Source organism: Vulpes lagopus, chromosome 16 (genome assembly GCF_018345385.1).
Source record: "Vulpes lagopus strain Blue_001 chromosome 16, ASM1834538v1, whole genome shotgun sequence".
Classification (NCBI taxonomy): Eukaryota; Metazoa; Chordata; class Mammalia; order Carnivora; family Canidae; genus Vulpes; species Vulpes lagopus.
The window spans coordinates 55,476,049-55,498,576 of NC_054839.1; the positions used below are offsets into that span (position 1 = coordinate 55,476,049).

Below are 22,528 nucleotides of genomic sequence, written 5' to 3' on the forward strand. Positions count from 1 at the left end.
AAACAAAATCTTAAAAGTAAATAAATAAACAGTAACCTCCAGTTAACTTTAAGTAACTTTCTTAATTAATCTCTCCCATCCCACTCCTCTAAGCTCAGTTGTGTAAATGCACCAGCATATCCCAGTCCTATTATAAACTATGATGCTTCGGTTGCATGCTAGTTAGGTAACTGCTGTGCCAAATGAACGGATGCATATGAGCATTAGAATGTCATAGAAATCAACAGATTTTAAAGGATTAATGCCACCATTTGTTATCTATGGGCTTGTCTGGTGTGTTAGCCCTATTTTCTCCCTCTAGACAGTTGCTACATTTAACCTATATTTTCATTTAAAAAAATTAATGTAAAAAATTAAAACCCAGTTCCTGTTATGAGTCTCATTCCACATCTCATTGGAAATGGGAGTGACAGAGCAGACACTGTTGAACCCCATCCCATGTCTATCTCACTGTGGACTCTCTAGAAATATTAAACCAACCACAGAGCCTACACTGAATTGCCCAGGGAATGTGTATTCATCAGACCTCCAGGGATCACCTGCTCTGAACAACGCCCTGAAGGTTGAACCAAAAAAGAATATGACACAGTCTCTGCCCTCCAAAACCTTGGCCATAGTAGAAAAGATAGACACAAAACACCAACCAACCCATGCAAAGCGAACTAAGTGTACCCTTGAGGAATAAGCGAAGATCATGCATGGGGCACGGGAAAGCTTTGCATTCAAAAGAGCAATCACAGGCATGTGGGTTTGAACTAGGCCTTGAGCAGAATTTTGATGGTGGGGTGAGTGGTGGAAAGGGGAAGGTCTGGGTACAGGAACAAGGAAGCAGGTGGGAATGCAGGTAACTGTGTGGGGAGCACTGAACGGTGCGGGATGCTCTCTGTCTGAGAACCAGAGGCTACGGGTGGATCTAGGATGAGCTTAGAAAGGCACTTGGACTCAGATGGTCCAGGGTGGTAAATAGGACAAGTAAGGAGTTTCTGTGCTCTTCGGTAGGCAGCAGTGCCCCACGGTGGGTTTAGGAAAGTGCTCCCTGCCCTGCTTTGGGAAAGTAATCTGAGATGGTTCATTAAGAAAAGCACAAGACTTAAGGCAAGCGGTTGGGAGATTTTTTTGCAGTAATCCAGGACAAAATGATGTGCCGACTGAGGTCCTCTGAGGAGCAGATTTGTCCATCCGTGTCAGAGTTCTGTTTCAAAACCAGCTCTTAAAAACCGGTCATGTGTGCCAATGCATGAAGAATATCCTGTGCTGCCACCAATAAAGATGAAAATGTGGCACTTTTTGGAGAGTGTTTGGGTATAGAGGTATGAGAACTGGAAAAAAGAAGAAATGTCTGGCCTTTTTCTTATCATCCGGTGCCCCATCACTGCAGTCAGTGTCACCACCTCTCTCTATGTGACATACTGACGTTTCTAGAATTCCATAATAATAAAATGATAAATTGGTGTCTCTGTTTTTGTTATCTTGGCAACAGGTAGGAACCACCCTATACCCCTAGCTCTCTTACCCAATATTCAGCAAGCATCAAACTACATCTGCATTCTCTGTTCTTTTACCCTTTAAGTATATATATTTTTAAGATTTTGTTTATTTATTCATGAGAGACACACACACAGAGAGAGGGGGGTGCAGAGACACAGGCAGAGGGAGAAGCAGACTCCCTGCAGGGAGCCTGACAAGGGACTCGATCCTCGGACCCCGGGATCATGGCCTGAGCCAAAGGCAGATGCTCAACCACTGAGCCACCCCGGTGCCCCTGTTCTCTTAACCTTTAATATCAAGCACTAACAAGCGTCATCTAACGTGCCTTATCTAATTTTATTCTTCACAACAGTGTTACAAGTTCATAAAATATATGAATACCCACTAGGAGGAAGCCAGTGGGAACACAGCAATTTAAAAATGACACAGTCACTGTTGTGGTGGAGCTGAGCTGGTGTTTAAGTGAGAAAGACAACAGAAAATCCAAGCATGACTCTATAACATCATGTCAAGTGGGAGTGAAAATGAGGTGAAGAAATGAAGCAGAGGAAGGGGATGAAGGAGATGGAGAAGGATGATGGAGGAAAGGGAGCATGACCCGGCAACAGGGGCCTGGATTAATAGAGGAGTGAATCATGCACAAATCTGGGGGAAGAGCATTCCAGACAGAGGCAACACCTGTTGAAAGTCTACCTGGACAGGGGGCTTCAAACTGTCTACTGAGGTGAGACTGAGCAAGTGTAGGAGGAAAAGCAAGGAGGCCAGCGTGGCTGACGCAATGTGAGCAAGAAGCAGGTGAGAGGTTGGATAGGATCCAGAGGCTAGGTCACAGGGGGCCTTGTACGTTTGGGACTTTTGCTCTAGGTGTGATCAGATGCCACTGGAGGATTTTGAGTAGAGAAGTAACATGATCTGGTTCACAATTATGATGCCTATTTTACAGGTAGGGAATCAGGCTCAAAGAGGTGGCCAACGTCCTACAAAGGTAAGTCCTAGGGCCTAGGCTTCCATCATGTCAGTGTGAGTCTCCTCCTATGCTCCTGCCCGTTCGGCTCACTGCCTCCTTCCTCACACAGCCGCCGGTCAGCTCAGCTCACACCCACCCTCAGTTCCTACTCCCAAGAGGAAAGAATAAGGTCCACGGAGCTAACATTGCCTGCAGTCACTCTCTTGGCCACTGAGCTCCAGGACCTCCGCCTGCCTTGACCCATGCCATCCGGTCTGACTTCCAGACCTCGTCTTACTTCTGACCACAGTGGCTTCCTGGTTTCTCAGCCTTAGGCTGCTTCACCTCCACAACCACTTTGAGGAAAAGTGGCAATGGTGTTGGCTGTGGCCTTAGAATGTTTGGTCTCGAGACCTGGCTCTGCTACTTGTAGCTGTGTGGCCTTGGGCAACTGGCTGAGCCATTCACAACTTGAGCCCTTCAACGGGACAATGCTGCAGACCTTCACAGGGTGTTGGTGTTGTGAGGAATGAGCATCTGCCACAGGCTGGGAGCTCAGCAGAACTGAGAAGGCAGCCTTTCTTCTCGACTGTCTTCGACGCTTCTCTGATGTAGGGTCTGGCTCTCTGCCCTGCCTCCCCGGTGGGTTCATGTCCCCACTGCAACCAGCTTCCTTTAATATTGCACGTTCAGATCTATCAGGTAGGAACCTTGGGAAAATACTTAGAGGAAGAGGAGGAGGAGAAGTGGCCTCACCAGGAAAAAAAGGCAGATTGTACACCTCTTTTCATTTTCATTCAAAATGATTCTAACAACTACTCAGAGCCACATTCTCTTTTTTAGGATATATCAAACTCTCAATATATAGGAAAACTGTGATATGTTTTATAGATCTCTAAAAAATAGGACTCTTTAATTCCTTAGAAGTAATTGACACTGAAGAATACATGGTAGGTTCTCAGAGTTCTCAGAATTACTCAGAGTTCCTTAATTACCTCCATGTACCTTTGGTAGCAGTTTCTGGAAATTTATTCTTTTTGGGGGCTATTGAATAGCATTTGGAATATAACTTATGTGTTATCATTGAACTGAGAGTGTCATGCAGAGGAATACTCCACGGTTTTCATCTTACAAAAAAAAAAAAAAAGAAAGAAAGTTTTTTTTTGTATAATTTTAGACCTGCAAAATTTGCAATCAATCCAGAGAGTTCCTAAAGTCTTTACTCAGCTTCCTCTAATGTCAACACTTGACCTAATCATGATGCAATTGGCAAAATTAAGAAACGAGCCTTGGTACAAAATAGTTAACTAAGCTGTAGACTTCAATCAGATTTCCCCAGTTTTTCTATTCCAGAACACCCCAGTGCCTTTAGTTGTCCTGCCTCCTTAGTCTCTTCTAATCTGTTATAGTTACTTGGTCTTGTCTTTTGCAATCTTGACAGCAATTTTTTTTTAAGATTTATTTATTTATTCATGAGAGACAGAGAGAGATAAACAGACACAGACAGAGAGGAAGAAGCAGGCTCCATGCAGGGAGCCCGACGTGGGACTCAATCCCAGGCCTCCAGGATTAGGCCCTGGGCTGAAGGCGGCACCAAGCTGCTGAGCCACCCGGGCTGCCCTCGACAAAAATTTTGAAGATTAATGTCAGGTATGTTGTAAAATGTCCTTCAATTTGGGTTTGTCTGTTGTCTCCTGGTAACCTAAGGTTATAAATTTCAGAGGTGAAACTGCATCTATTCTCACTGCATCCTATTAAGGAGTAAATAATATCAGTGCGTCTTAATTACCAGGTATGTTAACACTGATCATTTGGTTAGGGCAATGTCGGCCAGGTTTCTCCTTCAACTTTCACCTACCAATTTTAGCATCCATTAAGTGGTTCTTTCCTTTTGCAATTATGACTGTGATGTTCAAATGATTCTCCAGTTTCCTTCATCCTTTCTACATTTATTGACTTAAATTCTTCTGGGAAGAAGAATCGTCATGTCTCTTCCACCTATTCATTGACAGCACTATAGACTCACAGATATTTCTTTTTTTCTCCACATTAAAATCCCGTATTGTTGGTATTTTTTCCCCTCAAATCATTGTAGCTCCAGCCACTGGAGGCTCATTCAGGTTTCAACAAGTCCCCCATGCTGTCTTTGGAGCACGCCCCTATTTTGTAACATCACAAGGTGCTTCAGGCGCATCTTGTATTTTCCCTGACCCACTCCTGGAACCAACCACTTCTCCAAGGAGCCCTAATTCTTTCTATTGGAGATTGGTATTTAGAAGCCAAGATCTGAGTGAGTTAGCTCATATGCACTGAGATGTCACTGTTTTCTAGATCGTCAGTCGATAGAACTAGGAAATCATACATGCATACGAAACCATGCAGACACAGGTATCTGTATTCGCCTCTGCATACAACTAATTCAGTGGTTCTCCAGCAGGGGCAATCTTGTCCCCCCACCTCCACCCCAGAGGATATTGGGTAATGTTTGCAGATATTTTGAGGCATCACAACTCAAGGGGAGGGTGTTACTAGTGGGATCTAGTGGGTAAAAGTTGGGGATGCTGCCAAACATCCCACAATGCACAGGCACAAATAAGAAAGAATTCTCCAGCCCAAAATGTCAACAGTGTCAAAGTCAAGAATCCCTTATCTGTCTAAATATATATTAAAAGCATACAAACATACCACACACGAGTTCATACGGATGCCAACAACGCAATCCAGCACCACAGGTTGGCCCTTTGCATGCTACTTCTTCCCCCAACAAGAAGAAACCTGGCTCTCATTATCTATGCTACATTTACCTTGTTCAACTCTGGCATGAAGGTAAAGTAGTTTCAAAATTGCTAACCCATACCCTGTAAGAGACAAATTTGCTCACTGGAGTATACTATAGTTTTGTATACAAGTCATTTTTTTTTTTTTGTCTTTAGCCTCGCTATATCCACTCAAAACACTATTTGCAGAGTTACTTAAATTGTTTCCTTTCTTCCCCACCCCTGTAACCATGCTCATATCATTCATTTATAATACTATTTTGATCATTTGCCACAGTCTACATTCCATCTGGGGCCTCTGACAATCTGGTTGATTTTTTCTTTTACTTGCATGTAATAAAATTCATTCTTTGTTTTTTTTTTAAGATTTTATTTATTTATTCATAGAGACACACAGAGAGAGAGAGACAGATACAGGCAGAGGGAGAAGCAGGCTCCATGCAGGGAGCCTGACGTGGGACTCGATCCCGGGTCTCCAGGATAGGCCCTGGACCGAAGGCAGCGCTAAACTGCTGAGCCACCTGGGCTGCCCAAAATTCATTCTTTGAATGAATTCTAGACAAAGAATTCTAGACTATTCTATGGATTTTGGCAAATGCAGAGTCACATATTCTCTGCCATAATAATATATAGGACAGTTCCATCACCCTCAAAATTCCTTTGCGTTGCCCCTTCATCATCAACTCCTCTCCTATCCCAACCTCTCTCCTCTCCCGACTGTCCTTATAGTTTTGCCTTCTTGACAATGCCATACAAATGGAATCATACAACATGTAGCATTTAGGTTCTGGCTTCTTTCACCACACAAAAGATAATCTCAGATTTATCCATGTTGTATGGACCGGCAGTTTGTTCCTTGTTATTGAGTAGTATTCCGTGGTGTGGAGATACCACAGTTTATCTATTCGTCTGTGGAAGGACATCTGAGTTGTTTCCAGTTTACGAGCTGTAAACATCCAGGTATAGGTTTTGTGGGAGCATAAGTTTTCAGCCCATTTGGGTATATATCTGGGAGTGGGTTGTTGGTTATACGGTAAGTATATATTTAACTTTATAAGAGACCAGCAAACTCTTTTCCGAAGTGGCTGTACCACTGTGAATTCCTGCCGGGAAAGTATAAGAGTTCATCCTTATCAGCGCTTGGGGTTTCCAGTTTTTTTCTTTTTCTCTTCTTTTATATCATTCTAAAAGCATGTAGTGATAGTCATTGTGGTTTTTAGTTTGTATATCTCTAATGACTAATGATGTCGAGCATCTTCCTATTTGCTTATTTGCCACCTGAATGTCATCTTTGGTCAAGTGTTCATTCAGATCTTTTAGACAAAAGATCTATCCTTTTGCTCATTATTTTTAAAACATCCCCATTTTCTGGACACAAAACTCTCATGCCCTCTCCTGTTTCTGAAATGTCTACTTATGGGGGCTTCTCTCACTCTACTCCTCCCCCCAGTGTAATCACAGATCCCTCTGGATGTCTCTACCAGCCGACATGGCTTGTTGAGTTCTGCTTTTCGTAGTATGTGTAATGCAAGCATTGTTTATTTACAAATGCAAAGTTTTACTTTCATTTGATTTACTTTGTCAGTCACCACTGCTAAGATTCTGACATGACTCATATGATTTCAATATTCAGTCTCCTGGTGATATGGTCCATTAGTATTTCCAAGAAAGTCCTGGAAACTAAACATGCTCTTTGGCAGCATGAAGATGCTAGAAGGGCTCAGTGTAGAGTGTTGGAGCATTTCAGTGCAGGTGTCTCAGGTCGAGTAAGGTGGAATCTGCATGAGTATGTTGGAGATAAGAGTAATGATTTTATTCCCACAGCATTTCTGACTTCTGGAAGTATTTGGGCCAACCTCACTCTAGTCTAGTCTAGAGTTAAATTTCATGAATTATAGTTAAAATATAATGCAGGGGGAGGGAAGGCTACCATATGCCAGAGACTGTGTATTTATTAATTCGTGTAATCCTCCCAACTCTGTGAGGTCATTTACCCCCCAGGGGACAGATAAGGAAACCAAGACTATGTGGGTTACAGTGCAAGTAAATTACAGGGCCTGGGCTACATCCCAGGGCTGTCTGACTTGAGAACTTTCATTCTTCCCACAGCATTGTTTTAGCCTCATGGGTTTAATTCACACACAATATTAGAAATAATATTTTAAGAAGATGGCATTTTTGAGAATCACAGAGACCCTGAGCGGTGGGCTTGCTGTGATTGGACTCAAGGACAGAACTTATTTCTGACTCATTTGTTTTCAGGATACAAAGAAATAATTGAATATTATTTTGCTTTAGTTTGCCTCTCTTTAACAGTGACCTCCAAATTGTTTTGATTGCGTATCCCATCAGTAAGAAAATGTTTGGGCATACTCGCTCATGAAATGGTTATCTACTTATAAAATCATAGACATGTAGAATTCCATTAACATATTATGTATGCTCAAAAAAATCACAAAAATAGACATTTCAAGAAGATGAGATAAAGATAAAATAATCATATTTCTGCTCTCACTAGTATTTTTAGTTGGGATTATGAGATGAAATAGATTCCTTATTTTCACCTTATTTTAACCTCATAAATAAGAGAGGTGTCTGCTCTACCATAATCTTGTTTACTTGATTGTATTTTGATATCAGCTTTACTCCCTGGTTCCATTACAGGAATATTTTCATGCCACTAGCCTATTTTAATAAGGTTTAGTTTTATCAAAACTAGACTTTAAAGATTATAAAACCTGCAAATCCATGCAACCTGTCGCACATAAACTGCACTGAGTCCTAGTACATTAAAAACAAATAAATTATGGTGATGCTATTAATTTCTCCAAACTATAAGATTCCTTCAAGTTTTCTCCTCTGTCATCCAGAACGCTTGACCTTCTGACATGTGGACTAAGAGAAGGGACCAGTGGCAACCCATTCATTAAATACTAGTAAAGCTTTCTGTTTTATTCTGGATAAAAATAAATTTAGGTTCAAATATTTTCTGATTGTTCCCCCACATTGTTCCCTTGCATGTCCACTACACACAAATAGTTCATTTAGGGACCGCTGATCTATAAATTGAGTATAGGTTTCACCAAAATGGGAAAACCTAAGGGTCAGTGGTATGAGTTCTATTATACATCGTAGAATTATTCAGTAAAAAGGTTAAAACGCCTTCAAGGACAATATTATTACATCTCTATACTAATCTTGCTGCAGAACTTGAGAGAATCTAGGAGTGTGGCTGCCAGTAACTAAAGCAGAGAATCCAATTAAGTGCGAGCTCCTTTCACTTCTGGAACCAGCCTGTTCCTGCAATACCTTTGACATGTGCTCACATCTAGGACAGCTGGAGGTTACTTTGTTGGAGCTTCTACTGCTCATGGAACCCAGATGAGTCTAGATCAATTCTGAAAATGCTTCTCAGAATTCTCTTTCTCATCTCCAGAGAGCTAAGCCATTTTTTTTTTAAATCAACGTCCTACCGAACAAGCTAGACTGAGGTCTCCAAGCTGAAGAGCAATCCTGAGCTGGCCCAGATAAGATCATCCAAGGCCAGCTCACAGGAACAGCCCTTTGGAAAGCCTGAGCTGAGTTCCAACCCCAACCCAAGGGTTTTGGTTGGAAGTGAGTCAACTTCAGGAATGCAGTGAATTCTCCATTCAGCCCCAAGTCGGTCACCATAACAAATAGCAGTAGAGCCATGGCTCTTACTCCACCTCCTTTCTAGCTGCAACCAACTGGCCTGTGAAAACAGGGGCCTAAGAGAAGGGGCAGGCCGGCTTGAGGTGAGCAGGGGGTCACAAGACCAAGCAACACCAACACTGCTTTGGGGCCTAGCCTACTTTCCTTCTAGTGAAGCAAAATACTGTATGGCTTTGTTGGGGAGTTCTCTCAACTATAGCTGTAAAAAAAAAAAAAAAAAAAAAAAAAAAAAGGTTGTCCTGAAGTAGAAGTAAAAGAAATATGAGATGAAAGGGTCTGCAATTCAAAATACTTTAAGAAATCCGCAGTTCGATAGGAAGAATAAAATTGAAGTGACCTGGAAGAAAAGAAGTTTCCAGTCTCTAAAGTAGGGTTTGTGTCAACTAGAATTTCTCTAGCTAAAGTGAGCCAGTTAGCAAATAAATATATCTTCCATTGAAAAGAAAAGTGTGGGGTTTTTTTAAAGATTTTATTTATTTATTCTTGAGAGACAGAGAGAGAGAGAGAGAGGCAGGCTCCCTGCAGTGAGCCTGATGCGAGTATTATTACTCGATCCCAGGACTCCAGGATCACAACCCTACTGGAAGACAGACGCTCAACCACTGAGCCACCCAGGCGTCCCAAGAAAAGGTATTTTTTTAATAGTGCTTACTTTTTAGAATAGGAAATTCTCATACATCTTTTCATTTAAGTTCAAAAGTTACAGCGGAGCATATAGTAAAACTCTCCTTCTTTCCAAACCATTCCCCAGTCACTCAATTCCTCTCTAGTTCAGAGAGATTCTGAGACAGTTCATCTCTATTGGCTAGAAATATGGGTGAGTTGTCTGGTTTATGGGTAGGGGCAATAATCCAAGAACAAATCCCAGCAGAGTGGAAAAGCTGTTAATGATGCCCCCCCTTTAAGGATTTTTCCATATATGCACAATCTATCATCAGCAGCATTATCTTTAGGTACGAAGCACAAGTGAACACCATAGAAGTTGTCGGTGACTCAGAAAAACATTTTGGCAAAATGGGAAAAGATAACACAACTTACCTTCTTTTGATTTTCTACAGGATGTTTGAAGGCTCTTGACGATGAAGATCTTCCTGCAAGTGTTTGAGTTGGGTTTGGCATCTGGCTTGACCTGAATTGCCCAGGCACAGCTGGCCCTAATTATCATGAAATCACGTGTGACAAGAAAGGCCTCTCTTGGCTTTGGGATGTTCCAAACGATCGGGTGTAAGATCAAGTCATTTCCCATTAATTTTTCCTTTCTTCTGATACAATTCTAGGCTCCGCCTTATGAAAGAAGCTCCTCACATCCCAAACATCACTCTGGTTCCAGGTTCCAGGAACCCTAGAAATGATCAGTCACAATTTGAGTGATTGCCTGTTAATCTTCTTCCCCATGGGGTTGGGTGGAAGAGAGGGTAGCAAATGTTCATTTCAGTGCCTGGTATTTTATATGCTTTATCTCATTTAACGATAGATGCCTACCCACTTCTCATATTTCCAATTTAATAAATGTCATGAAATGGAATCGATAAAGGCTTCCAGCTGTGGTCTATGCATCCTGATCCCAGCCATTCCAGAATCATCTGTAGCTTAAAAGGGGGGGAAATGAGTGGCACCTGGATGGCTCAGTGGTTGAGCGTCTGCCTTCAGCTCAGGGCATGAACCTGGAGTCCTGGGATCGAGTCCCATGTTGGGCTCCCTGCATGGAGCCTGCTTCTCCCTCTGCCTGTGTCTCTGCGCCCCCCGCCCCCCTCCCCCCGTGTGTGTCTCTCATGGATAAAAACAATAATATCTTTAAAAAAATAAAATAAAATCGTACTCCACCTCTTGAAGTTAACATTTTTAGTGCTTCTAAATTATTGTTTTCATATTTAGCTTCAATTCTCTATTTTTAAAAACAAACCCTGACAGAGGTGCCTGGGTCAGTCGGTTAAGCGTGGGACTTTTGATTTCAGCTCAGGTCATAAACTCAGGGTCATGAGATCAAATTCCACATCCGGATTTACACTCAGCAGGGAGTCCGCTTGAGCTTCTCCCTCTCCCTTTGGCCCTCCCCACTCATACACACTCTCTCTCAAAATAAATAAATAAAATCTTCAAAAAAAAAAACTATAATATTTCTACTTAGGCTTTTTTTTTTTTAATTTTAGCATTATCTCTTGATTTCCTAGTATAGAGGACTGACATCTACTTTCTACTGTTTTGTGGCCAGGATCTTTCTCTTATTTTATTTACACTATTATGTGCAAACTATGTGCTATTGTAAACGCTTTAAAACAAATATTTCTAAACCCAGCGTTTTAGACTGATAATGTTTCCAGTTTTTTTTTTCTCCATCCTAGTATTGTCTGGACTCTTGTTTACATAATATTTGTCTTTATATTCACTTGATTTTTATATATTCATTCATCCTCATCAACAATACTCATAAAATTATGGTTGGATAGAGCTATAGTCTCTAAAATGGTTATATTTTCTAAAATACACTAATAACAAAATCTGGTGTGCCACCAGTGGTATGCACTCCACTTAGGGAAGCATTACTCTAGTCCAAATAGAAATTAAGGCCTGGGGAGGTCACATGGGCTTGCTTTGGGTCTAGAAAATGGCAAAACTGGGACAGTGTTTGGATCTCCTGAATCCCCTACTTGTTCTTTATTACCAAGCCAGGCTGCCTAGGTCTCTATCTAGATGTGCTTTTTTTTTTTTTTTTAAAGATGTGCTTATCAACCGTATACCTTCCTTAAGTTATCCACCACCACTTAACAATGTTGTGCCACTATCAGATTATCCAGCCACTAAGTAATAGACCTGATTTAAGCTCATAGTTTCAAATATGACCCACGTGTAGTCCCGAATAGGGAGACACCTTGATGGAAAAACTAATGAGGTCACTCAGTATTATTTTCTACTCATCTGACAAGAATGGCTAGTTATTAAGTAAGCAAGTTTTCCATCACGGTTTCCAAAAGTCTGTTCATTCTACGGGAAATAAGGAAGGGCTCCAGAGCAGTGTGTTTTCTTCTCTCCGCCATGTGCAATGTATGGGACCTCCAAGTCACAGGGACCTTACGTATTATCCCCAACAGAAGGTAGTACAGTTTGTAAGTGGTAGGATCAGTTTGTAAACACCATTTTTTCCAAAGCCATCATTTAAATAGAAGTGGCCCGATGCCAGCATTACTTCAAGCATAGGAATTCTCACATAGTTTATCCTCACCAACAAATTCCACAGTACCAAATTTAGCTTGCTGAGACCAGCATGCTGCTGAAAATACTTCCTGCGCTGTTACTTGGCAATGTTTAATAAAGGAGGAGCAGATGTTGAACTACAGAGACAGGTTAAATTTTGAAATTACAAATGTCATTATAGCTAATTAAAGCCAGAATGAAAGACACAAATTTAAGAATGATAAAATTATTGAAATAGCTCTTTGGAGTTTTTTGTTTTCTGGTTGTGCTGTTGTTTTTGTTTTGTTTTGTTTACCAAGACTTGATCTGTGTAACATATTTTGGTGCCCTAAACGGTATGTATTATACTTTTTAATGTGCAATGGTCTAACTTCAAATAATATTATTCCACTCTAAAAAAAAAGATTTTATTTATTCATTTGAGAGAGAGAGTGAATGAGAGGGGAGAGAGCAAGAGCCAGGGGAGGGGCAGAGAGAGAGGAAGGAGCTGACCAGGAGCCTGATGTGGGACTTGACCCAGGACCCTGGGATCATGACCGGAGGTGAAGGCAGACGCTTAACCGACTGAGCCACCCAGGAGCCCCAATATTATTCCACTGTAAGTATAGTAAATGAATCTAAAAAAAGTATACTTCCATTTCTTCCTTCTTTGTGCCACTTTCATACATTTTGCTTCAACATGGGTTATGAACCTCACAATACACTGTGATTATTTTTGCTCTAGACAATCATCATTTAAAGAAATTATGCACGTATTTACCATTTCTGGCACCCTTTGGTCATTTAAGTAGATCCTTTTCTCAAGTGGTTATCCTACCTACAAAACTTCTATTAATATTTCTTATAATGAAGAGCTTCTAGCAATGAATTCTCTCACCTTTGTTTCTTTGAAAAGTTTTCATTTCACTCTTATTTTTATATTGCTTTCACTGTCTTTATTTTTATATTGTTTTATTTATTTATTTATTCATTCATTCCTTTGTTTATTTTTATTGGAGTTCAATTTGCCAACATATAGCATAACACCCAGTGCTCATCCCACCAAGTGCCCCCCTCAGTGCCCGTCATTCAGTCACACCAACCCCCCACCCACCTCCCCTTGTTCGTTTCCCAGAGTTAGGAGTCTCTAATGTTCTGTCTCCCTTACTGATATTTCCCACTCATTTTCTCTCCTTTCCCCTTTATTCCCTTTCACTATTTTTGTATATTCCCCAAATGAATGAGACCATATAATGTTTGTCCTTCTCTGATTGACTTATTTCACTCAGCATAATACCCTCCAGTTCCACCCACGTCAAAGCAAATGGTGGGTATTTGTTGTTTCTAATGACTTTTATATTGTTGTGTATTGTTTTTGCTGAGCATTAAATCCAAGATTGACAGTTTTTCTTTCGTTGCCTTAAAGACATTGCTCCATTGTCTTCCAGATTCCAGTTTGTAATAAGAAATCTGCTGTTATGGTCATTTTTGTTTCCAGGTATGTGATGTGTCCCTTTTCCTCTGGCTGCTTTTTAAGATTTTCTTTTTACACTGATTTTGAACAATTTGTTTATAATGTGTCTTGTTATGGTTTTCTTAATGTTTATTCTGCTTGGTGTTTGTTGAGCTCCTTGAATCTGTCAATATATAGTTTTCATCAAAGTTAAAACATTTTTATTCATGATTCTTCAAATATTTTCTCCCCACCCCTCACATCATTTCCTTGACACTTTAATTATACAGATGTCATCCACTTGGATTATACATATACAGCCCACAAGTCACTAAGCTCTCTTAATTTTTTCAGTCTTTTTTCTCTCTATGCTTCCTTGTGGATAGTTTCTACTGCTCTGCCTTCGACCTCACTTATCTTTTTTTCCTGCAGTATCTGATCAACTATTATTCTCATCCAGTATTTTTCATTTCAGATACTGCATTATTAATCTGTATTTGTCCCATCCAGATCTTTTTTTTTATGTCATCAGTCTGTCTTCTTATCATGTTTATGTTTTCTTCTTCTTTCTTGTACATGGGTAGCATATTTTAAATAGCTGTTTTAGTGCTCTTATCTGCTAATTCATCATTCTGAAATTTTGGGGTCTGTTTCTATTGATCAGTTTTTCTCCTGGTTAGGAATAATATTTTCCTGCTTCATTGCATGCCTGACACTGTAATTCTATATTGTTGTTTGGTGGATTTTGTTGTATTCTTTGAAATAGTGGTGAACTTTATTATAGCACAGGGTTAAGTTGCCTAGAAGCAACTGGATCCTTTCAAGGTTTGATTTTAAGTTTTATTACAGGTGGATCCAATGCAACCTTTAGTCCAGGATGTGTTTAGTTCCAATAGTATGGTAGAACTGAATGAGAAGAGTCTCCCTCCTGCCTATAAACTATTCCCAGCCCTGTGTGAGCCCCAGGAAATGTTCAGCCTGCTGCTTTGAGGGGTTTTTCCCCTCCCAGATACTTTCCTCTTGTGTGTAGATATTTCAGTACTCAGCTAAAGTTTTGAAGCAACCCCTCTGCAAATCTCTGGAGCTTGCTCTCTCTCGGTAGCTCCCTGTTTCTCATACCCATATCTATAAATTCTAGTGCCTTCAACCTCCTTTCACCTGGATCTCTAATTCTTCATTCCAATGAGACTATTGAGTTCTGTTTCTCCCTCTGCACTGCAATTTGGAAATTGCCCCGAGGTAGCAAGCTGGAACAATTATAGAACTCCCAGCTTCTCCTTACCTTCCACCTCTCCTCTCAAGGCCATAGTTTAATGCTGCCTGTTGTTTAATATCTGAAAACTATTGTTTCAATATTCTGTCCAATTTTCTAGGTACTGAGACCAGGAGAGTCAATTCATTTCCTGTTATTTCACCTTGGCCATGAAATAGAAGTCTTTGCGCCCTTTCAGTGAATATCTGTGGTTAGAAATTTTTCTTTCTTTCTTTCTTTCTTTCTTTCTTTCTTTCTTTCTTTCTCTTTCTTTCTTTCTTTCTTTCTTTCTTTCTTTCTTTCTTTCTTTCTTTCCTCTACTACCACTAGTGATTTTATAGTTCCTTACCAAGTTTGACGGTTGGTTTTGTTTTTTTTTAAAAGATATTACTCATTTTTTTGAGAGAGAGTGGGAGAGAGAGAATACAAGCAGAGGGTGGGGATGGACAGAGGGAGAGGGAGAAACAGGGTCCCCACGGAGCAAGGAGCCTGATGTGGGGCTCAATCACAAGACTCTGCAATCATGACCTGAGCCAAAGTCAGATGCTTAACGGACTAAGTGACCCAAGTACCCCTTTGTAGGTGTTTCACGCTAATTACTCATGCTGGAAACTTCACTTTGGTTACATTAGCAGCAGGCTCCTATTCCTTTCCCAACACCTTCCAGATCTGTAAAAGAAGGTAGAGTCAAACCCTTGGCTTCCCAGTTCGAGTCTCACCAATTTACTCACATATACTTTATGTAGTGACCACTGTTTTCATGTTTAGATCACCACAAATCATGATTGTGTGGAGCCAAGGAACTAACTATAGCTGTTGGAAATGATATATAATCAAAGTTGTGAGAGGCCAAAATTTTTTCAAGTGCCCTTCTTTTTTTCTCCTTCCCTGTCCTGGAGCCCCTACTTCCTAACTTTAGGCATTCAGTGGCATTCAGTTAGTTCCCTGATTCTCCAGAATCCCTTTTAGAGGCTTCACATACAAATACATCCTGTTTCAAAATCATATTTTCTTCTTTTTAATAAACCAATCAAACTCCAGTGATCTCGTAGGCTTAACCCATTTGCCATAGAGGCTTGAAGGCAGGAACTAAAGTTATTTTTGGTGTTTCATCAGCCTCTAGAAAATCATCTGATGATGGAAGGAGACTCCCTTTCTATGTTCTGCAGCTGTGAAGCTAATAAAAAGTTGGGGATCTTGGTGGCCATCCCTGCTACCAGGTAGGGAGAATGAGAATGAAGGCCACAGGGGAGATGTGGAGAAAAAAGAGAGCACAAAATACTGTCATGAGGACATGATCTGGGTTCCTGGATTCAGCTGCCTAGATTCACCCTTAGACGTCCCAAGGCCTGTAATTTCCCATCTTTACTTAAATTAGTTTGAATTGGGTTTTTGGCACCAATGACTTGAGGTAATCTTTTACAGCAAACACCAAGATGGGATTGAAGTATAGGGAAATGGTGAGGCACACATGCCAAGACAATAGGTGTCTTACAACACCTGCTGCTGCCCCATCTGAGGCAGCTGAGTCTCAGGAGGTAGGAATCAGGCAAAATCCAGAGTCCACCTGGAACACTGGAGGACCAGGGCTGGACAACTGCAACCTGCAGGGTCTTGCCATTTTCAGGTGCTGCCAAATGTCCCTCAGTAGGGGTGGGGAAATGGGCAGAGGCACTCCATGCTGGCTTGAACAGAGACCAGAAATTCCCTTTCTGTGCCCCAAAGCGCTGTGGACAAGTCAGAGCGGTGGTTTCACATTTCACAGTGTTTCTATTCCCCGAGTCCTCATGGAAGTTTCCCTCTGTTCCACCAGTCTGTCAGGTCAAGCCCTGGTGACTACAGACAAGCATGTCTGTGGGTAGCTAGGAGAGAGGAGCACCCTACAGCCTCAGCGCTGATGGACTAGTTAGAAAAAGCATTGCTGCCTTTATTTCCCCTGGTTGGCTTTGGCCTCCCTCTCCTGATTGTCGTTTGGCAGAGTGTGGAATGCTGATGAAGTACCTCCTGGACCTCTTCCAGAAGAGTCTCTAATCCAGGCATCTAGGTGAGAGTTGGAGGACACTTGAGTGGGCCATGCAGTGGGGCCAATGGTCTCCTGGGTCAAGAGACCAAGTCTCAGCTGTGCCACTGATGGACCCCGAGGGAGGTCCCAATGAACCTAAGACAAATAATAACCCTTCCTTTTGTAAAACACCCAGGATGTTCAAAATAGCACTGGGTTATATTGCCTTGAATAAGCATAATATGTTTTGCAGTATCAACTCCATTTCCTGGTTGCTAAGATGAATTTGGCAGGAACCACATCCCTGACAGACAAATCATGGCAAAATGTGTCTTAAAAGTAGAACTTTTAAAAAATGACTATTGTGGGGAGACCAGTGATAATGAACATTTTTGTGGGTAATCACTATGTGGTAGGTACTTTCAGAGACCACTTCTCTGTTTCTGCAAAGATGTTATTCCCATTTTACAGATAAAGAAAGTGAGGCTCTAAGAGGCTAAATAACTACAAAACTAGAAGTAGGAAGAATCTTTCCTCACCATCACCATGCCTCTTGCTGCCCCCAGGAGCTAATGAGTACCCCATGCTGTCCACTCACACATGCAGACGAGAGGGAGGCAGGTGGGCCCCCTTTCCTAAGGAAACTTGCCTTCCTGCTCTTATTTTCTGTCTAAAAAATCCTGAGGAATTAGCCTCTCTCTCCATATTAGTTTGCGGTTTCTGGGACTGTTTCTCCGAAACAAAACCAGCAGCAGCTACCAGAGGAGCACACTCAGGCTCGTGTGATAAGCTGGCTAATAGTCACTTTTCTTCCACTGTCACAAGGTCCTTTAATCTCCAACGATGTTTACCTAATTTCCTTACTGTGATAAAATATACATTACATACATTACATTTTAAAGGGTAAATATTATGTAATGTATATTTTAAATGTATTTTTAACTATTTTCAAGTGTACAGTCGGTGCATGAAGTACCTTCACCTTGTTGTAACACCATCCCCACCACCGGTTCACAGAACCCTCTTCTTCCGGAACAGAAACTCTGTACCCAGCAAACAGTAACTGCTCAGTCCTCCACCCCCCAGCCCCTGGCACCTGCCCCTCAGCAACCTGTCTCTCTACGAATTTGTCCGTGGATAGGCCCAATCCACTTTTGATCAACCCTAAGAGATCATTCCTTCCTCATGTGGAACCCAGTTTGGTCTCCTTCTAACTGGTGTTCACAGGTCCGAGTTCAGTTCCTCAAAACATTACATGAAGTAAGCCAAGTCCCTTCCCCCCTGTCAGTCCTCTACTTATTTTAGGACGATTCCAGGTTGCCCTAGGACTTTCCCTTTTTGACCTTTGAAATCAGAGCCGAGGATGACATGTGTGCCCAAAGAGCTGCTTCCGAGGGGAGATACCTTCCATCTATCCATTTCCTGCCTCTAGGACACTGGGGATCCTAATGCCATTCACTCCATACCGATGGCCCCCTGCCTGGAAAACTGGCCAAGACAGTGGCTCATCTTCCCAGTCTTCTGGGGGCAGTACTGTCCACCGTACTCACCCCCCAGCCCCGCAGAGCCACCAGGTGCCAGCCCCTCCTGAGCAGAGCAGAGCTCCAGCCTCCACCTTCAGACCAGGGTTAACAGAGCTGAGGAACAGCACGTGGGTTACTGGCCCCACGATATGCTTGTGAGAGATTTCCTAAACACATATTCCTGCTTCAGCCAATTATCTCCAAGAACACAGTAAGGATGGATGCCAGAATGAGAAACTAAATTGGTTACTCCTAAGATGGCCAATGCCGATGGCTTTGCTCTGGGTGGAAAGAGGAGATTTCACCACATGCTTCTCCCTAGAGATGGAGGGGGCCGATCAGGTTTCTTCTCACTCCTGCCCCACCCGGAGGAATGGACTCAGTGACACTGCAGGCCTTTTTCTTCCCTGATATCTTTGAGTCAAGGCGCCGTGTTGACCAAGTAGGTCAGATAAAGGACTGCAAAAGCATTGTCTGCATTGCCCGGGAAGGATGTAGCCAACATTCCTAGGTGTGTTTGCAAATATGGCTGGGAGAGTAGGTGCAAAGTGAGTGGTGTTGGCAAAGCGCACCATGGGGGAGACCAGGAGTTCTCTCCTGCTGCGGGTCCTTCCAACACAGAGGTACCCTCCTTCACACTCAACCGCAGAGGGTGAATTCCACACTCCAGACTCCACGCAAGTAGGTTCCAAGATAGGATACTGTTCCTTACAGTAGAGTTCTGCTTTTCCAGAACTTAGTAACCCATCAATTGGCAAACTTCCCTGGTACGTGTTTTTAAGATGCTAGAAAAGTCAACTCATTTATTTATCACTTGCTCATTATTCACTTTGAAAATCATGGAAACTTACATTTGATAAATACCCGTGAAGTCACTACATCAAGGACCTATATACAGAAGTCATGTAACAAAATGGGTTCAAAGAAAATAACTATTCTATCAGAAGATTGAAGCTAAGGAAGTAATGAAATTAAATAGGAAGTTGAGCTCTGAGGTTCCTGGCAAAAAAACTAGGAAAGGAAAAAAAAAAAGAAAGTTAGGCTGCATATGTCCTATTATTTAATGAAAGAGAGCATGCTGATCCATCCGGAGATGTTGCCTTGATAATTTCAAGTAAAAATTATTTATAAAAACTGAACTTAAGGATGACTTTTTAGGGATTCGTCTACTATGTACGTAAGACCGATCTGCATGCGTAAGTGTGTCTGTGGGTATGTATAGATGTATATGTCTATCATCTACAGTCTCTTTGTGTGTGAATTTAAGAGATTAAAAAAAAATCTATCAGGCATCTTAGCAAGAACTCATCTGTTTCAGTTTATAGGAACGGCTGCCTCTCAAGGGAAGAATCTGGTGGGGAGGATGAAGATAGAGGTAATCCTAGATCCCTGGAACATCTGCACACTTACTCTACTCTGCTAGGTAGCTGATCTGATCCTACACAAGCTTATTGTTTCATAATTTGGGACCTTTGGCCACTAGTTGGGGGAAAGGGACTCGATCAGTCTTGCTGTGCCAAGCCCAGGATCCAGGTATATGAGGAAAGCTCTTTGGCACCCAGGTGCCCTGAAAGCAGAGCATTTCTGTCTAAACCCGCCCCGTGGGCCAAGTTTGGCATATGACTGGGCGCCTGCTCAGCTCCCATTTGGCATTCCAGTTCTCTGCTGGCCCTGGAACCCGGCCCCAAACCACAGCTGCCTGGCTTGGGGCCTGACAATCTGCCCACGCCTTGCCAGAACGCTCCTTTCTCTCTGGAGGGCCGGGACTTGTCATCGCTCCCTCCCCCCAGCTGCTGTGAGGGGTCCTGCTTCCACCACGATGCCCCATACAGGCCCTGCCTCCATTGAGGGCGCTTGCCTGTTGTGGATGTTTCTCTGCCCGGCGATGCCAACCACCCCATGCTTCCAGCTTTCTGATTAAACACCGTAGACTCAAGTTCACCAAACCCTGGGTAGTCATGATGTAGATTCTAGGCTGGGCTCCTTAGAAACCAGCTCGGACCAATCCTGGTTCCTCCCTTCTGTCTGAAAGGGTTATGAAAGCAGATGGAGGTCTCACCACTCCTAGAGGGCTGCCCTTGTGAAGGGTGCGTCCAGGCCCCTTAACGTCAGGGGGCTATTTGTGGGACAGGGACTACGGAGAGGGCTGTTCCTCAACCCCACAAGCAAAATCAGGAAGGATTATTCAGAAAGATCCAAAGTTAGCACATTGGAGTCAACAAGGTTTGCTGGCTTCACCTGGCCTTGCTGTTAGACAGAGACTAGGACTATATGACCCATGGCCATCGCCTTAGAGGGGAATACAAAGAATAGATCCCTTCTATGTCCCCTTTAAGGTGAGGAGAGCCACTGAGAGCTGAACTAGGTCCTGACCCCTAGGGCTTGCTGTGAGAGGTCAGTGGTTTGCGTTGATCCTTTAATAAACCAAGGTTGGGGGCAGGGGCAACAGTGGAGCTGAAACAGCCAACTGTGTCCTGCAGGAGAGTTTCCAGGTGCCCCCAGCCAGGAGGATTTGTGATCCTTGGGAATCCCATTGGGAAACCCTGCCAAGCCCGGGCTGTGGAGTGTGTGCTGCCCAGGGCCGAGGGGTCCCAGAGAGTACCAACCGCAGAGAAGGCCACACGATGACGGCCACGTGTAGTCCCACCTGCTGGAGGGAAAGAGATGTTTGTAAGCGATCAAAGCATTTCTACAGTGCCCAGTCCATGGTGGGCAATCAATAAACTTCCATGCGTCTTCTCCCCACCAGAGAGCTCTCAGCTGAGGTAGAGGGAGGGACATACCCCCTGGGCTTGGCAAGTTGCATGTGTGGCAGACCAGGGCCCCTTTGGGTGAAGTGCAAACATGCCTCTCCACACCCCTTGCTGAGGCCAGGCCTCTGGGGAGAAGCCATCACCACATGGAAAGAATGGTTTTCTCTGGGTTGACTCTGCCTTCCAGGAAAATATTCCTGTGGCGAGTGAGGGCCTGGAACTGCATGGTGGCCCGGTGGGGGCTGAGGCAAAGCGTATCCATAAAACAGTGATGGGTCACTGCAGTTTTGCTCTTCAGAGCACCTAACCCATGTGAGCTGCCCCCCCCCTTTTTTTGTAACTCGAGACGCAAGTACGTAGGTATTTATGCTCTTGTAATGATTGAAAAGTAGATAAAATTCACAAATAGTGAGCCACAAGCCTTAAGTGACCTTCAAATAAAGTAGTAACAAGAAACAATTACATAAAGCAGTACATCTGATTTTAGATGTACCAGAGAGCTAAACAAAGAAAGAAAATCCATTATTTAGGCCAAATAAGACAGGGAACAATTCTGGACAATTTCATTATTTTCTTAAAGGAGAAGCGGCGCACCGAAGTCATCACCTGCAGTTCCGCTTGGAGGCCTGAAGATGAGAAGATGCTCACACCAACCTCTCCCATCCCCTCCTCCCTGTGGCTGCGAAACCACAAGCTCTGAGCCTGCTTGGGCTGGGGCTTCTGTTCTGGAGGAGCCGGTGTGTGGCGGCGCTTCTGTGGCTGGAGGCCTGCTGCTGGGAAGTCACGGAGCCAGGCCTGGGACATGGGGACAGTGATCACAGAAGAGGCTCAGGGCAGGAAAGGAGCGAAAAGGACAAAGTAATCATTCAACAGCAAAAATAGCTTCGAAGTCAAGTTTGCTAATGCTACTCAGATTTGGAAAGATGACTGCTCAAATAATAGTTTGGTTTTTTTTTTAAGATTTTGTTTATTTATTCATGAGAGACACTCAGAGAGAGGCAGAGACACAGGCCTGGAGAAGCAGGCTCCACGCAGGGAGCCTGATCTGATGTGGGATTCGATCCCAGAACCCCAGGATCATACCCTGAGCCGAAGGCGGACGCTCAACCGCTGAGCCACTCAGGGATCCCCTCAAATAATAGTTTAAAAAGATGCTGGCAGCAGGGTAGCTCAGTCGGTTAAGCATCTGATTCTTGATTTCAGATCAGGTCACCATCTCAGGGTTGTGAGATGGAGCCCCGAGTCAGACTCCACACTCAGCACGGAGTCTACCTGAGATTCTCCCTCTACCTCTCCTACTCTCTTTTTTCTCTCTCTGTCTTAAATAAATAAATAAATAAATAAATAAATAAATAAATAAATAAATAAATATTTTTAAAAAATACTTTAAAAAATCTATATCCTATTTTTTTTTTTTTGGATATAGATTTCTACATCAAAGCATTTCTACAGTGCCTAGTTCATGGTAGG

The 22,528-nt window shown here is 42.7% G+C and overlaps 1 long non-coding RNA gene across 3 annotated transcripts; it reads left to right on the forward strand.

The window, feature by feature from the left end:
* The first annotated feature begins 3,754 nt into the window (after positions 1-3,754).
* Positions 3,755-22,119, forward strand: LOC121476774. 3 transcript variants are annotated; one of them, XR_005984030.1, is made up of 7 exons: positions 3,755-4,084; positions 9,963-10,128; positions 13,524-13,573; positions 15,904-16,000; positions 16,594-16,824; positions 19,624-19,680; positions 21,639-22,119. It is a non-coding gene; the product is annotated as an uncharacterized LOC121476774 (long non-coding RNA). The 3 variants fall into 3 exon arrangements; XR_005984031.1 differs by lacking the exon at positions 15,904-16,000; XR_005984029.1 differs by lacking the exons at positions 15,904-16,000; positions 16,594-16,824.
* The last annotated feature ends 409 nt before the right edge of the window (positions 22,120-22,528 follow it).